At 34.3% G+C, this 19082-nt stretch overlaps 1 protein-coding gene across 1 annotated transcript in view; it reads left to right on the forward strand.

Moving 5' to 3' along the window:
- The first annotated feature begins 11189 nt into the window (after positions 1 to 11189).
- LOC124364874 (cold shock domain-containing protein E1-like) overlaps positions 11190 to 19082 on the forward strand; it is a 128290-nt gene continuing 120397 nt past the window's right edge. The window contains exon 1 of the mRNA XM_046820670.1: positions 11190 to 11334. The gene's annotated coding sequence lies outside the window, so the exon portion shown is untranslated. The remainder of the gene's footprint in view (positions 11335 to 19082) is intronic.

The raw sequence follows: 19082 nt of genomic DNA on the forward strand, positions 1-19082 counted from the left end.
CTGCAGTTTGGTCTCCATATCAGCTCTGCCAGATTCATCATCTCCAGTCACTGCAAAGACCTTTCGTCAGGTTCCTGGGATGTCGTGCAGGATTTGACTTTCGTGAAGTTCCAGTCAACGAGGTGTCAGCTGCTTATGGTCTTCTGAGTCTTGAGCGCAGGAGGAGGGTGGCGGATTGTATCTTCCTTTCCAAGCTCCTCAATAACCAAGTCAGCAGCCCCTTCTTACTGGAGACAATCAACTTCCGCGTTCCTGCCAGATCCACCAGACATCAGCGCCTCTTCGAGCCTGACCATGCTGGGACCAACTATCTTCGATTTAGTCCCATACCTACTCATGCGTTTCGGGAACGACATTGGCTCATCAGTCGACCTCATTGTTGCAGCCCTGGGTGCGGTTCGGCGTGCTGCTGCTGATGAAAGCCTCATCGGTGTTGCCTCATCCTCCAATGTGCTACGTTTATAATTTAGTTTGTTGTTAGCTTGTCATTTAGTTTACGTTGTTATTGTCATACATATTTATTCCTTGTTATCTTTGTCTATTGTTATATCGTTACATTGTTATTTTATATATATATTTATTTTTCTGTTAATATTTACATATTTTATTATAGTTATTTGCTTGTTTTCTCTGCTTTTTTTATACTGTTAACTTATTGTTATTTTTTCTAAAGTTATTTTTCTAATGATTGTAGGGTAAGGTAAGGCAATTTCGCAGTAAAACCTAAAAAGTTGGCTTTTATACAAGAAATATTTATTTAAAAACTACAAAACGTATGTAATACAAAAAAAACACATATTAGTTTAAAATTTCCTTTAGTTTTAAATTTATTGCATTATATATGTATATATAAAAGCTGTTTTTCTTAAGTCTTTCAAGGTAAGGTAACTTTGCATTAGTACAGGTAATTCCGCAATAGTGGGTAGGTAATTTCGCAACATTGTACAAATAGGCATACCTGATGTTAATCCGAGTCCCCACTTCCATAAAACGGCTCACAAGCGTCACACATATAAATTAGCTCCTTTGTAGGATTTTTCTGGCACTTTTCGTGATAGGGGAACTTACAAAATGAACACTGTAACCACTGAGCACCATTCTTCTTCTTCACGTCCTCCGAGAACAGTTTCAAGCATACACCACACTTCCAATCATCATCAGGCTTGGCAGGCCTATCTTTAGGAGTGCCGGGTTTTGGTTGATCCATTTTATCTCTTTCGGGTGGGTTTAGACACTTCGCAGAAGAGTCTCGTGGCTCTTTTTGGGGGGTTTTCTTTTTTTTATGGCGCCCTTCGTAGCCATATCTCCAACTTCAGATGTTGTTTGTTTTGGCGCGTGAGGAACTTCAAGCAGATCTTCTACACCATGCAGTTGTTCTTCAGAGGGGTCCTTTGGAGAAAGGGTAGACAGTGTTTGTCCAAGATCACAAGGTAGGCCTGACTTCCTAACACGAGTAGCAGGTGAAGATGGACCATAGCGATCAGTGAGCCTGCTTGGTGCCAATGCTTCTGCAGGAAGAACGTTGGGGTTATAAGGACAAGCCCCAGCTTTCTTGAATGAGTGTAAGCATTGTAATAAAATGTAAGTTTGATCAATTCTTAAACACTTTAGATATGCAATTACACACTGGCAGGTGTACAATTAAATGTTAAACATGTAATGTAGGGTTCTAGATTAGTCAATCCTCGTGTAAGAAAATGACTAAATTGTATAGATAACAATTAGTTGTCAACATAATAACCTATTTATTGGCCAATTCATAAAAAAATTTAATTAGTCTCCAGAATTCACATGTTTAAGCCATTTTAAAACTATTTTATCTTATTAATTGTGTTATTTATTTCGATTAGTTATGCCAACACCAAATGTACAAGAGTTATGAGTAAAAATGCATTTTATGCATTTTTTTTTTATTTTAAAGTACACTGTCGTTTGGTTTATCTACTATTGTTATCAAGGTTTTGTGATAAAGCAGGCTACTTATCATAATGATGAACATGGATTTTGATTGTGTTGTGAATTAAAATATAATTTCTTTAGAAGTAAGATTACATGAAAAGAGTTTTGTCTTATACGTGTTAAATTTCCAACACAAAATCCACTTTTCAATTGGTACACTCGCAAACTCGTTAAGAGATTCCTCCTTGCTTATTGTACAATCTCTGTGGGTTGAAAGCAAAGCTAGCCCATTAAGCCTATTTCCGACGTTATATTTCCCCAATATGATTTTAGCATTCTTAAACTTGAGAACGTTCCCTCCACGGTTGCCACTGATACAGGCAGATCTACTAGCTTTTTATAAGAACAGACATGTTGTGGAAGAAATTTTGGTTAAAAATGTTAAGAGAACCTATGGCTGACGTAGCAAGATTTTCAGATATCTCTTGTCTTCATTTTTCTTTTCACAGCATGAACTCGCTTTGCAAAACCTCTTTATGTGTCACATCTTCTTCATAGAAGTTGAAAACAGGTTCCAATGCTCAGAAATTAGTTTTGATAACAAAATCTGGAAGGACGCTTTATAAGGATATAATTCCTTGTTAGGCTCAAAGCGTTCCTGCAGCCAATTTGCAAAAATCGTCAAGGTAAGGTAAATAAACAACTCATCGATATTACTCTTCTTATCTAATATATAGAACATTGTTGCGAGCAGTGTAAACTTGAAGGCGGTAAACTCTAGGAACGGTCTCTTTAGTGTTGTTTTTCAGCTAACTCTTATAGTTGTTATTTGGTTTTGAAGTTGTTATCAGCACTTTCCCTTTGTTTTGAAAGCATACCTAAGACAATTGAAACATTTTACAATGCCTGTCTGAGATCTAAGTTAGTTTTTTAAGCTTCTCAGATAAGTTATGTGTATTATACGCATATGGCTCCAAACAAATATATTTACAAGAATTGAAATTGAGTGATAGAAATACCTAGAATGTGTGCCTTAGGCATAGTGTCACTTGATTCTTCTTCAATTTTTAAAAGGGAAGAAATTTTGGGAAGTAATGGTAAGTTCTAATAGTTCATCAAATAAATGCACCGAGTTATGCCTCTCTAACTATCATGTTTCACTTAAGAAATGAGTTTCTTTTTCTTTTGTTCAGACATTCAGAAATGGTTAATTTAATTAAGTACTTCAGTTCTTTTGGCTGACATATGGAAGAATACACATACTTCTTTAATAACGCCTATACAATATCTCATAGAAGGTGTACTATCTTGTACTCTTAACGGGAACTGGGTGAATGAAACTACTTTTAGTATATAATAACGGCCGTGAGAATAACACACTGGACCGGAGTATCGAGGTTACGGTTCATGACTGAGGTATTTAGAGGTGGTGGTAGGACAAGGAGGGGGGAGCGTCATCCCTTGGCCAATAGGATTTATTCATACGATATCCATTGCCAACATATTACATACACTGTAAGAATAGATATAGTCCTGCACTATATAATATACCACAGATATCACATCCCTCCCTTCTTAATTAGACACACAATTTTGTTACATTAAAAAAACAATTACATAAATTGAACATAAATTCTTAAGCACATAACCTGTAATACCATTTTATTAATACAAAATGAGAAGAATATTGTTATATCAACTATTGGAATAATTATATTAATAAAATATTGGAATAAAACACATTATAAATTCATTATCCGTAATACACTTCTAAACTACTATTACAAATCTAGCCTTGTAATTGGCTTTCGCTCTCGTTGAGGATACCTGCGAACAGGAGTGGAACGAGCAAGTGGTGAACGCTGAGTAATAGGACTGGTGTAGGTAGTGTGAGTATGAGAAGCGTTGGGTGACATAGCTGTACTGGGGCGGACAGAAATAGAATGCCGCGGCGCATCAGCTGTGCGGTTACTGCCTACTGGATTGTCGTCTGCACAGTCAGAGCGCGCTGTCTGCTGGCTCTCAGCTGTTATTACCTCAGCTGTTTGATCTGTCACTGGAGCAGTGTCGACTGCTATCAGCTGGTCAACATGACGCTTGTAAACAATACCAGACGCTAACCTCACTAAATACATTGTTGCACCTAGTTGTTTTACTACACATCCTTCTACCCATCGCTCTTGAGATCTACTGTAATCTCTTACTAACACAGTTTGGTTAGTTGGTAAAATACGTGTTTTACTACCTCTAGCATAGAACTTTTGTTTACCTTGTTTATCTTCAACAACCTTAGATAAATTAGGTCTTAAAATGTCTAATCGGGTTCTAAGTGGTCTACCAAACATTAACATTGCTGGTGATTCATTTGTAGTCATATGAATTGAATTTCTATAGTCAAATAATATCCTACTTAAAGCATCTTGAATATTTACATTTTCTCTGAAAGCACATTTCAGTTTAGACTTGGCATAAGCCACTGAGTTTTCTGCTTGGCCGTTGCTTCTAGGGTAAAACGGGGCACTAGTTGTATGTTTGATACCATTGTGTTTGAGGAAATTGTTAAACTCAATTGAACTGTACGGTGGACCGTTGTCACTATGCAAAGTGACTGGTATTCCGAACCTTGAAAACAACTCACGAAAATGACTAATAGTCTGACTAGCGGAAGTTGAACTTGTCTCAAAAACTTCCAACCATTTTGTATACGCATCTATGACAATTAAATACAATTTATTCTTATAATAGAAATGATCTGCGTGTACTCTCTCGAATGGTTTACTAGGATAGTGCCAATGGTGTAACTCACTTTTACTTGGATTCGGTCTTTCAAGAAGACAGGATGAACAACTGTTAGCAAGATTTTCAATATCTTTATCCAGATTTGGATACCACAGATAAGCTCTAGCTACTGCTTTCATTTTTGTTATACCGAGATGAGAAGCATGGAGCTCGTTTAAAACATAATTACGTAAACTATTTGGAATTATTTCTTTGTAACCCCACATCAAGATACTCTGCTCAACAGCTATTTCCTCTCCCATTACAAAGAACGGGTACAATTCTATATTGTCTTTAGGAATATGGCTTGGCCATCCATACATAGCATAGCCTAACACTTTTCTTAGTATTGGGTCTTTCTGGGTTTCAAGTTTTACTTGTTCACATGATACTGGCAAAGAACTCTCTTTTACAAAATGTAAATAGGTCCCTAACCCTAGCAATTCAGAACTGTCTTCTGATTTTGACACTGTCAATGGTAATCTACTCAGAGCATCTGCGCTGTTGTTTATCTGGAGCTGTACACAATAGCTCTTTGATTTGCTTAAAGGATTTTACACATTCTTTATCAAAGGAAAATTCTACATCTTTTCTTAACAGATTGTACAATGGTCGTAGAACTGTTGATAAATTTGGTACAAACTTGCCATAGTAGTTGACTAATCCCACAAAGGACTTTACTTCTGTTACATTCTTAGGTTCTGGAGCCTCTACAATAGCTTTTATTTTGGCTTCCGAGGTGTGTAGTCCGGTTTTGTCAATTGTAAATCCGAGGAACTCTATTTTAGAAGCTAAGAATTTACACTTGTCTTGTTTTACTGTAAAACCGACCCTTCGAAGTCGTTCACAAACTTCTCTTAGTCTACTAAAATGAGTCTCATCATTTGGACCGGAAATGATGATATCGTCCAAAAAACACTTCACACCTAGTAAGCCTTTTAAAGTTTGCTCTATTACTTTTTCAAAAATTCCTACTGCACTAGCTATTCCATAAGGAAGTCTTTTATAGGCAAACAACCCCTTGTGAGTTGAAATTGTACATAATTTCTGTGAAAACTCATCTAGTCTCAATTGCATATATGCTTGACTCAAATCGATTTTACTGAACAATTCACCCTTTTGCATTTCTGCGAAAAGATCCTCTACTCTAGGTATTGGATAACGATCTATCTCTAGCTGAGAATTTAAATAACGAAAGTCGCCACAAATTCTAATGCTGTCATCTTTCTTTGGTACTGGAACTATAGGAGATCCATACTCTGAACTACTCACAGGCATCAAAACATCAGCGTTTACTAGACGCTCTAACTCTTGCTCTACCTTAGCTTTTAATGTGAAAGGCAATGATCTAGGACTAGTATATTTGGGTTTACTATTTTCCTTCAGCACCAGTCTGATAGGATCACGATTACACTGACCTAACTCTTTAGAGAACACTTCTGGATACTCTGAAACTAACTTCTTTACTAAGTTATTATATTTTACATCATCGTCATTTTTAGCTACAAATAACTCTTCTTTATTCTTGAAAGAAATTACAACCCCTAACTCCTTGATCCAATCTCTTCCCATGAGTGGATGTACACCATTTTTAATTACAAATAAACCCAGGACTTTATTTTGACTTTCATACTTAACATTTACTTCTAACCTACCTATTGGAAGTATGGGTACATTAGTGTAAGAACTAAGCTTTACATCAGTAGGTAACAAGTTAAGGAACTTTAGATTCTCGTGATAAAAGGATTCACTGATTACGCTTACAGAAGCACCTGTATCAATTTCAAAAGATACTACTTTATTTTCAACAGTTACTTTAGTTTTTAAGGGATCAACCCTACTAGAGACTTTGGCTAATTCAAACAAATTACCAATACACTCTACTACATATGTTTCATCTTCATTATTGTCTAGTACACTTTCGACAAAATTATGTTTACCCTTATTGAAATTACCCTTATTGCTGTAATGAGAATAATTGTTGCCTGACTTACCCCTAGCCTGAGATCGGCATACCTTCTTTAAATGATTTGTTTTGCCGCATTTATGGCAACACAACCGTAATATTTACACTGCTTACTGAAGTGACCTACGGCGCCACAACAGTTACACTTCACTACACTAGTGCTGCTGGACTGATGTGCGTGTGTGGTACTCGGCGTGGTGTGGTGACGCGAAGCGTTGGTGTGGTGGCGCGAAGCGTTCTCTCCCGCTCGGCGCTGACTCACGTCCGTTGTAGTGACGCCTAGCCGATGACGTTGCTAGCCGATGGACGCTGCGAACGGAGACGGCTGGCGTGTCATGGCTGCCTGACGCCAACGTTGCCGCGCTTTTCTCTGCCATCTCAATCTGCGATGTCAGTTGAACAGCCTTGTCGAAGGTCAAATTAGCTTCTGACAAAAGTCTTTGTTTAGTAGATTCTGAACGGATTCCACAAATAAGACGATCTCTAAAATAGTCATTTAGACTAGCACCGAACTCACAGTATTTAGATAAGTTTTTTAATTGAGCAATGTACTGAGCTATACTTTCACCGTCATGTTGGTTACGTAAACTGAACTTATATCTTTCACATACAAAAGATGGAGTCGGATATAAATGGTCCTTAATTAGCTTCACTAAATCATCGTACGATTTTGTAGAAGGCTTATCGGGTGTACACAAATCCCGTAATAGCTTGAACGTTTTTACTCCTACCACTGTCAGCAAGGTACTCACTTTCTTAGAATGATCTATATCATTACAACTTAAAAATAGTTCAAACCTCTCTATGTACGAGTCCCACGTTTCTTCATTGGAGTCGAACTCACCCACTCTACCAATTATTCCCGTCATTTTTCTTGGTGCAATGTCACTGAATAACGAGCTAATATCGAATTCGTACATTCACTTCCCTTCCTCCTAGGCTGAAACACTCACTTTGTTTACTGACGCCATTGAGATGCATGCGGTCGCTAACCCGACTGACGCTTACACGGTGCAGATCGCAATTGTAACAATAACTGCCGAACTGACCACTAAACACTCCGATTGTCTCGTCGCCACTTTGTACTATCTTGTACTCTTAACGGGAACTGGGTGAATGAAACTAATTTTAGTATATAATAACGGCCGTGGGAATAACACACTAGACCGGAGTATCGAGGTTACGGTTCATGACTGAGGTATTTAGAGGTGGTGGTAGGTCAAGGAGGGGGGAACGTCATCCCTTGGCCAATAGGATTTATTCATACGATATCCATTGCCAACATATTACATACACTGTAAGAATAGATATAGTCCTGCACTATATAATATACCACAGATATCACAGAAGGTATGTTACTAGGCATATTAGATTCGGCTATTGTCATTTATACAAATTCAATGAACGTAAATAATACTCGTTTGACACGTACTTGGTCTTCCGATCATATGTATTTTCGTTATTTAAACGCTTATGTGACAGATACGGCTAAGTACAAAAATTGAATCGTAAAAAGTAAGAGCCCTGTGGTGTAGTGGCAGCACACTCACTCGGCGAGTGAGAGATTCGAGTTCAAGTCCCGGCGGAACGAGTGCTTTTTGTGATTCAATGTTTTTTGAAATTGTGTATATATATATACACACACACACACACACACATTCAAAGTTTTGAGAAGCCTACTTTTATTAAAAATAACTATGATTATTTTTATAACATTCAATAAATTGATAGTAAAATTTAGATAGTAATTTTATCTTTTATGTCTAGCACTTAATATTTGCTCAAAGTGTACAGTTAACAGTGTATTTTTACTAAAACTTTTAATTTTCTTATCTCGATATTTTCTAACTTTATGCTCAACAGCAGTAGTAGAAAATGTTGAAATAAGGAGTCTTGTTATTATCAAGCTTACTCATTATAAATTTAAACAAATTGAAAATAATGGTGAAATGAAGAAAACATTCGTTTGAGTTGTCATAAAACAATGTTTACAAAGAAGAGTTTATTACATTTAACTGGCATTTCAAATAATATTTCGCAACTTTAGAGACCAAGATGGGATTTTCCGCGACTTTAGAGACCCGTAGGACGTAGGCCTGGAGGTATTTTTGAAATAAGAATAGGCCTAGATTCATGCCAAGGAGCCTAAGAATGTCCATGTAATATTTCATAACAATCGGTTGAATATTTGCGCGTGAAAGAAAAACAAACAAAGTCACTTTCACGTCTATAATATTATTTGGATGTTCTTATTGGTTGGGATGTTCTTTCTGTAAACGAGAAAGGAATTCTTCCTTCTTGTACCTGGGAAATGTAACTTGTATGAACATCGAAAGCACAGTGCTTTAACCATTTACAGCCCGTTCTTGCACTTTTACATCGTAAAGTTTCATGCTTACTAGCTTCCTGAGAACAGATTTTTCAGAGAACCGCCTACTGATATATTAATGCTACAAGCCTTTAGTTCACAGAATGCACGTATTAAAGAAGCTCTTTCCACAATAGTGCAGAGATTGAACATAACAAAGAATAGTTGTTATTTTAAAATGTAATTTTAGCGGTCCTTTGTTTATTTAAAAAGTTGTAAAAACATAATTTGTAGCCTCTAGTATTTCTAGTTTATCTTTAAAGAAATCAATTATTTGATTACATATTTTTACCAGTGATATGCTATTAATTAATGGATGAAAACATTCGTGTTGCTTGAATACAGCAGTGGGCGCTTAGGCATCTAATCACTGACAGGCCTTTTTGTGAGGCATTAGTGACTCTAAATATTACTATATGTAGCTCAGTGCGTCTAATTAGAGTAAATCACGAAATGAGAAATGGACATTTTACTAATCAGGATACTGAATTGCATTTTTAATCCCAGATCATGATTATTGAGAATTGGCGATGCTTCTGATATTGGTAATTTGGATGAATCAAATCTGATAAATAGTTATCATAGATGCACTGAAAACTTTTGTGCAAATGTTTCTCACTCTTTCACAACAAGTGAACCTCCAAAATAGTTCTTTTATATTTTATTTCAAAAATTCAAATTTTAATCGTGATATAATACTTTATGATGTATTTTTTTAATACTGTAGTTTATCAATGTAAATATTCATAAAGATTATATATAAACTTTTGTACTGAAAATTCTCTATTCATTAAAATAGAACAAACAGTTCATAAGTGTTATTTTAAACCGTAATACAGTGTTTAAATGATATAAGTCAAATCTACAAGTGCTCAATTTGTATTTTGGATTCGGAAGCCACCATTTTCGGAAGCCTTTTTTATTACAGTGAAACCCAATAAACTATATTATTAGAAAGAATATGTTTTATTTGACTTACTGTGAAAATAAAATTTCATTATGACTATCGGTTCTTGTTTTCAGGCTCCGAAAAGGAAACGATGTCGGCGAGAAGGAAGCCACTCTGTCCATATTTACCATTTGTTATTGGTATATATAAGTAAATTTAGATTTGGTTATCATAAATATATTACTAGTAGTACCAAAATTAGAGGTAACCTTTACGAGCTGTCAAGTGATTTGAGCTTGAATTTGGGTTCTATGCTAATGGGTGTTTTTCTTTTTTTCGCCAGAAGTGCGGAGAAGGCGCTCCTGAAGCCCACACTAATGGCCAGAGGCATTTCCATATGGTACTTTCCCTACCTCAGATCACGTCTGAGATTGTCTAAAATTTCAGACGTCAGATCACTTTGGACGATATGGCACATGATCTGAGGTCGGAAAAGTACCAATCGGAAATCCATCTGGCCATCAGTGTGGGCTTTGGTGCTACCCCGCACTTCTGGTAAAAAAAACCATCCCTCGAGGCAGTACCTAAATTGAAGCCCAGATCACGCGAATTTTATATTTATAATACGTACGTATGTATTTATTTACTAATATAGCTTAATAACAAAAAGTAGATAGAGACATAGCTGCCTCCTTCTCGCCGACATAGCTTCCTTTTGGAAGCCAAAATACAAGAACCGATTGTCATAATGACATGTACTTTTCGTAGTAAGTGGATTGTAGTCTGTTCTTTGTAATAATTTATTATGTTCCTGGTAATTAAAACTCTTTCACAAATAGTTGCTTTCGGATAATACCATAGTACTGCTAACTGTTGTATTTTAGAGATAGTTCAATAATTGTTGTGTAATTCATGATTACGTACCCACTGTTGCATTGTTGCAAACAATGGTTTTACCTATAAGAGTAAGTTAAAAAAGAAAAAGCTTATTATTTTAACCCTTATTAATTAATTAATTAAAAAAAACTTATTAATTTAAAAGAATATGATTGACAATAATTTTAGTGAAACATAATTCGGTAGTCAAAGGGTTAGTAGCCTATTACTGCATTACTTCATCCTTTGAATTTCCGAAACTAGTGGTACTGAAGAAGCCGAATTACATTACTATCTCACAACTTTATTTAAATATTTTTATTTAGTCTTATTCTGCTATATGACAATGACGTCAAATCAAATAAGAATGAAACATTTGGTGATAATGATAAAATAGTAGCCAGAACTATGCCAGGACGCCAATTTGTATAGTTATCAAGATTATCTTCAAAATCTCTTTCCGTGAATACTCTTCGCTAGTCACTGTATGAATGTATGTATGCATGTACTGTTGACATTCAATATGGCGGCATGTCGTCAGTGCTATGCTGTGTTGTGGTAAGTGAAAATAATGAAAACCACGTTCCTAATCTCTATATTCTTTTACAAACAAGCATTAAAATTGTAGTAAAATTTGTTATCTTTGAATTGAAGTGTTAGTTTCAACCTAGCACAAAATTTTATCATATGCAAATTTTATTTTTGAAATGAATGCAGCTGACATCGTTGTGAGTCTACTGCACATTTCAATTTTTCTTAATGAAATCGCAAAATTTGCTCTGTTGTAATTGATGAATTCATAAATTTAAATTCAGTGTAATATGCGGATTAAATTTATTATAATTTTTTTCAGTTCTTGAAGCGTAAAAATGTAGAGATAACTCTTACTAAATGTGCTTGCATTTCTTCCAATTCTATAGCAATCCTTTCTCTGAGGCTTAGTCAATAGTGAGATCTTATTCTTTTCCATAATAAATTATTAATTGTATTTTATAATAAGTTTGTTTCTATTTGTAACTAACTATATATTACTTTTACTTTAAGTCTGGTCTGTAATAAAGTTGAAAAATTATTGGATTAAATCATGCCCTAATTTGATGCACAACTTTGTAACTTAGTAATCAATTTAAAACATATCCATTATTTTATTATTTAGTTGTATTCATATTGCATTGGTTAGTTAGCTTGATTTAATTTCCTTTGTTATAGAAATGTTATGTTTAAAATATCAAATAGGAAGCAGCCTACATTTTTTGTGAAAGATTTTGTTACTCAGTTTGTAAATTTTGCTAAGCCTGTCAGGCATCCAAGGCTGTTTTTTTATATCTAAAGGTAGGCAATTCAGAGTTGTATAAAATTTTGGGAAAAGCATATTTCATCCTGAATAATTTTGTTTTCAATTTTTGAAGTGTTATCTAATAGATATTGATGCTTTACCATATAGGTATGTAGATTCAAGTTATATTCATTTGGAAGGGTTATTGCAATTGCTGTTCTCTAGCAGATTTAAGGTAGGATTATAACCCTTGTCGTTTTGAGGAAGAATTTCAAATTTACATTTCATATTTAAGAATGGACACTTCCTGCAAAAATGTACCCTGATGGTGCTATAGAAGTTTTACGTTGAAAATATATTTTTAAACCAATTAAGAAATAAAATGGAAAATCACAAAGTGATCTACTTGAGTTTGTGATAGCCTATTGTTTGTAGTGTATTGTAACTATATAAAATTTCATGCCATCTTTTTGAGTTGGTTGTGAGATCTTGAAGTAGTTCTATCTGTCTATTGAACTAGTTTGTATCACTCGTGCCCTGATTTCTGTGTTGTTTAGTATATGGTAATTTCTAATAGTTTAGTAGTTTCTGTAGATACTTCCAAGGTTTGAAGGACAGGGCTGTTAGTTCAGATAGCAAACACATTTTTATTGTAGCCTACATGTATGATGTATTAGTAGTTTTAACGGTAATAGGTTCAGCAGTTTCATATGTTGTGTATTATAGTTAATTACTAATGACCGCATTTAGTTTAACCTTCTGTAAAAATATTTCGAACTAGGCCTACTTCAATTGGTAATTTATGCAAGCAGAATATATTATCCTGTGAACACATGTGTAGATGGTAATGGGATCCTATTTTATGTTGTGAAACCTGCCAGTTATGGAGTTTGTTATACAAATTTGTTAAGTGTTGCATAACGAGTTAGATTACTCATTTTAAAACTTCTTCTTAGTGTATACTTGTAGCTAAAGTTTATGTACATGTATTATGTACCTAATTCAAGCTTAATTGTTTGATATTTACAAAACTTCCATTATAAGTTAAAAGTTAGTCACTGTCTTTGAATTTCCATTACTGATTTTAAAAGCATGCTCTAAATGTTTTGAAAGTATCTCTAACACATAGGAGATCTTAACCCTATGACACATCAACATTTTTGTGTCTCAAATACTGGTGACATTTTTCCAGACATTACCAAACGATACCAGACTCTTTAGACTGTTGTGTGCTGTTTTATATATATACATTTTTTTTATTGGCCTAACTCCCTTATTTTTTAGTAAAACAGCGATTCTTAAATTGTACATAAATAAAATTGGGTACTTTGGGATTATACCGACCACACCCAGACATGAATCGTTATTTGACATTTTGCTTCTACTGATTACTAGATTAGCGTAGAACAATATTTCGTCAATATAAAACAGGAATTGTCTTATCGCAAACCCCTCCCCATCCTCAGACAGAGGTCAAAGTCGAGCGGTCTAGTAGATAACGTGATTGCAGAGTCTCGCCGCCCATTCAGCTGGTTCGTCGCTTTGTTGTACTTCCGTGTTTTACCTCTACATTTCTCTAAACACAAAAATTCAACAAAAACAAACATTACTAAACTCTTTATTGATAAAACACTTAAAACTTGTTTTTATTCTTGATCATACTCCGCCACCCAAAATGCGAGTGCCTCCGGCCATCAATGAAAGAAAAACATCCCTCGAGATAGTACCTATCAATAAAATATCAAATTCTAGAGGGGCTGATCAGAAATATAAATTGAATTGTAATGGAAAGGCAATTATGTACCGTGCAAATCATGTGATGCCGCGCGGCCGTAATCGGGATTCTCGAGAAAGATAAGATAACAACGACAACGATACCGATCACAATACCTGGAAACACTTGTAAGTTTGTAATTTTATAATTAAACAGTTGTTTTTTCGTTCTATCATGTTTGTTTCTATAAATTTATATTTTTGTGTTCTTCATACTGGTGTGGTCGGTATAATCCCAAAGTACCTAAAATTGTAATAGTAAACATAGTAACTAGTTATAAAACAAATATAAACACTAAGAGTAATAATAACAAACGTACTAAGCGAAAATAAAAAAGTTAATTTGGGTAGGAAGATTACATTTCTGTAAAAATTCCATATGAAAATTTGTATTTCACTATGCACTAGGGATAAAACTGTACACAACCACAAATTCTTATTGGCTTTGCAAAAAAAATATATTTTTTATGACACTTTGAACAATTTTTTCTAGTATGTATGATTTGTCATACATTTTTTAAGTTTATAGTCACAGTTTGTGGTCGGTATACTCCCAAAGTACCTAAAACTGTAATAGTAAACATAGTAACTAGTTATAAAACAAATATAAACACTAAGAGTAATAATAACAAACGTACTAAGCGAAAATAAAAAAGTTAATTTGGGTAGGTAGGAAGATTACATTTCTGTAAAAATTCCATATGAAAATTTGTATTTCACTATGCACTAGGGATAACACTGTACACAACCACAAATTCTTATTGGCTTTGCAAAAAAAATATATTTTTTATGACACTTTGAACAATTTTTTCTAGTATGTATGATTTGTCATACATTTTTTAAGTTTATAGTCACAATATCGCAAATTTGAAAGTGCCCTTGTGTGTTTTTTTTTCATACATAAAAAATTCAACTAATTGTACTGAAATTTTACATGGACATTATTCAGGCATCTGGTATGAAGTTGTCTTAATTCTATGCCTATTCATATTTAGAAAATTCTTCCAGGCTACGCTCCATGTATGTCTAAAGCAGCAAAAAATTCCACCTTTGTCTCCAAGTTGTAGAATTTTAATTGAAAGATCCTGTTAAATGTAATCAACTGTTCTGTGTAAACATTGTTTTATGGCAGTATAGACAATGTTTGAATATGCTTAATTAATTGAACCACTATTTTCAATTTGTTTGCATTGAAAACAAAGTAAGCTTGATAGTAACAACAAGACTTGCATTGTATAAGATTAAACCTCAAACTTAATTACCCTATGGCTCTACTTTCATGGTCAATGGATTTTGAATTGTCAATAAGACAATAACGAACACTTCTCCAGGCCTTAAGACCAGCAGATAATGGACTGCTCCAAGACTAGACCTTAGAGACATGACCAATGTACAGTTAAAGAGAATTTAAAGGCATTTTCAATATAAAAGACGTTCATATTCATGCTCAGCAAGTGATTTAAACTGGAAATAGGTAAAAAAGTATTTAATTTTTCTCAAGTACCAACTGTTACATACACCAATATCCAATACAGTTAAATTAAGGGGTTTCTTATTAGACCGCAATTAAGAATGTTCATAAAGAAAGTGTTCATTTCTAGTAATTTAAAAGTTATACAAGCTTGGAACAGATTATGAAGTTAGATGTAAGCATTTGCAGATTTGTGTTCTGGACATAAACATGCACTTTTGGTATTTTTAATACAGTAGTTGTAATAACGTGTTTCATGGATTGTCCTGGCCATCAGTGTGGGCTTCGGTCGCCCCAAAACGACCCTACACTTTTGATAAAAAAAAAAAAAAAAACAAAATAACATCTCTCAAGATAATACCCACATTCAAGCTCAGATCATATGAGCGCTTGTAAAGATTAACTTTGATTCTACTAGTAACATATTTATGGTAACTTAATCTGTACATACTTATATCGCATTAACAAGTAGTAGACAGGGACAGATTAGCCTCTGGCCAATAACAAAGTAGTAATTAAGTTAACATTATATAACAAACATTACAAAAAGTTGAAGATGTGAACGGTGAGCCAAGGAGACAAGTGAACAAAGTTAATATATTACAAACAGATGGTCTAATATCTTTGTTCACAGTAAAAACTAGTTGTATTATGTGAGAAATGACTGCACAGAACCACATTGGACGCACGCACATACGCATATGCGCAGACACACACAGACACACTTTTTGCTCCTTTTGCAATGTTGCAAGCTGGTATTAGATGTACTCCAGGCGTAAAAGGATTAATATTAATTTGAAAAAATCCCAATTATTTAAAAGGCAATCAAAATGACAATTTTTCAGTTAATTCAGTTATTAAATAAATGTAGTTTTTGTTTCCCCTTAAACTAAATGTTTACGCTAAGAGTGCCTATCAGTCCCTTCCTAGTTGATTTGATTTGATTTTTAATAAGTGAAATCAACGACTTTGATAGGTATTCTCTGATTTACATTCACAAACATTACCGGTTACTGACTTTTACCTGATATATTATATGCGAGCCGCATTATATTATCATGGTCACATTAATCTCTGGGAGATTTGAATTAACCTTGAGTGGTGATTGCCAAAGCTAAGTAGTCTGTGTCCTTTGGAATTGGCCAAGTTTCAAGATAAACCGTTGTTAAGGCTGACTGTATTAGATGTTCAATGTTTAAGCAAATAACATCATTTCAGAAGAATCGTGCCTAAGATTCATGGAAGCAGCTGGACATGAACATGCACATGTTGGTAGAGCCAGAAATGCCATGTAATCCACCTCCAGCGGGTGTACTTAGCAAGGTTGAAGAAGGGCAGCTGCCTCCTCTTCCTAGAAACAATATAAATAATTAACTGTCATTACAAAGTGGTGATATGAAACAAAATTATCTAGGGCGACTGTGAAGAATTAGTAGTTTCGTGGTGAAAAAATTTAGAAGCAGCTAGAGCCATATAATTTTCTAAAAATGTGGTTTTATTTACATTTTTCAACCTGAAATTACCTGAATTACTAAACTGTACATCTGTTTTGTAGAAGCATTTGCTATAAAATTTATTTATATGCATTGATTCTGTGTATATTAAGAGCAAGTTTTAAATCAATGATAAACAGACGTAAATAAACCATTCTTTACTGACAACTACAGCAAAGAAGTAAACTACATAAAAGATATTGTCATTTTTTAATGGTTACACCACACAACTTGTACCACTATTTATTGAGAACCTACTTCAAAACTCAATAAAACAAAAAGTATTAAAAAACTAGAACATTGCTACAACTTCAAAAGAACAAACTTCAAAAAGTTATTTGTGCAGCATACTGCAATATTTAAATCAGTTACAGAAAACATACAGACAAATATATCACTTAGAAAACAAAGAATAAATTATTACAAGTATTACGGACCCCAATGATAAAAAATTACATAAAAACAAATCAAGAATTTAAGAAATAAAATGCATGACTGTGATCAATTTTACTGTGGTCAAACAAAAATTAACATCAAAATGTAATTGCACATATAAAATGTGGTATAACAGAAACGTCTGCAATTGCCAAGCACTGCTTTGAATTTAGATGTACTGTATGATCACTAATAAAATTTACCATTAGTAAAATAAATTACAAATACAGTGCATTTAAATGTTTCAAACCAAACCAAGAAACACCAAGAAAAACTTAATAATGAAGACAGATCTATTGAGAATTAGATTCTACTATCATCCCAATTTATAGAAAATGAAACTATTTGAAAATTGTATAGCAATCCTATTTGTAGATCCACTACTCACCTGATGTTCTATTAATACTGATTGTTTGTAAAATATGTAAATGTTTATTTCTGGAATTCCTTGAAGATGAAATCTTGAATTCCAAAGACCTTGCACAAAATATAACTTTATGTTAGAAACTTGTATCATTATTGTTATGTAGAATTTCATATTTTCTAATTGCTAAAAAAATTAGGAGTAAGTATATGTTTAGTAGTAGTAGTGTAAACTTTTAAACAAAAATAATAAAATTTATTATAAATTTAGGCTGCAGAAAGTGAGTTCAGTGCTTGAATTCGCATAGTTGTAGTCTTAGTATTGTAACCTGGTCATTATTTCATTATGGTATTGTCAGGTCTGCAGTAATTTTGATTTGTCTCTATGGCTAGCTTTTTAACTGGGCCAGACTTTACATGAATCCAAAATTGTATAAAGAGATGCTTTTTGATCCACAGTTCTTGTGGTAACCTTAATAATTATATCAACAAAATTCACTTCTCCAAGCTGCAATATTAGTATTGGATTGGCTAATTTCCTAATGAAATTTATTCATTCTAATCTATGTGAAAAAAGCATTCGGATTAGCTGATCCAGTCCCTGATTGTGAGCTTGTTTCTTCACACACCTTCGTGATCAGTTTTTGTATTTGGTTTTATCATTAACTTTAGACTATGTATAGAAATCAGAAAGCTATTTCATAAAAATCAAGTTTAGAAAATGCATCAGTGCATAGTATAGAATTATACTAGCATGCACATGCGTGCATGTGTGTGTGTATGTGTAAAACAATGACGTACAATGTGTGTGGCCCTTGTAAGCCTTGCATCTCATGAACTCTTTGATGCTATAGAATTGGTGATCTTGTAGCCATCTGGTTATTGCCTTCTCTTGTTCTGTAGATCATGGATGGTTTCTCTGGTAGATTGTTTGTAAATTTGGCTCCATTGTAAGAGGGCTTCTTTTCAAAGAGTGTGTGTCGGTAAATTGGCAAGGTGTAGTTGGTTGTATCTCTGGTGAAGTACGAGTGGATATCAGCTCTTCGAGGCACAGAGACTTGTGAGACATGAAAGATTGTTTCCAAGATGTATAGTAAAACTACTGTAAGGATTTTCAATTCTTATGCATCACGACAGCAGTGTAAAGGCCTCAAGATTGTAATGGTTCTGATGACCCTCTTCTGCTGGGTAAGCACTCTTTGGATGTTGTGTTTAGCGGAGTTACTCCAGATCACAAGACCATAACGAGTATGTGTTTCAATTAGAGAAAAATAGGCATTTTCTGGCCGGTGTTTTAAGGCTGTCAGTCTTTTTAATATATAGACTCCAGAACTAATTTTCCCACATACTGCATTTACTTGTACGTTCCATAGCGTCTGTATCAATAGTTACACCCAGGTACTTGGCTGAAACTGCTCTTTGCAACAACTGGCACTGCAACTATATCATCCTTCTTTTTCCCAAAAATCAGCTAAATGCCTTTTTCCTCATTTAC

This window comes from Homalodisca vitripennis, chromosome 1 (genome assembly GCF_021130785.1).
Source record: "Homalodisca vitripennis isolate AUS2020 chromosome 1, UT_GWSS_2.1, whole genome shotgun sequence".
Lineage (NCBI taxonomy): Eukaryota > Metazoa > Arthropoda > Insecta > Hemiptera > Cicadellidae > Homalodisca > Homalodisca vitripennis.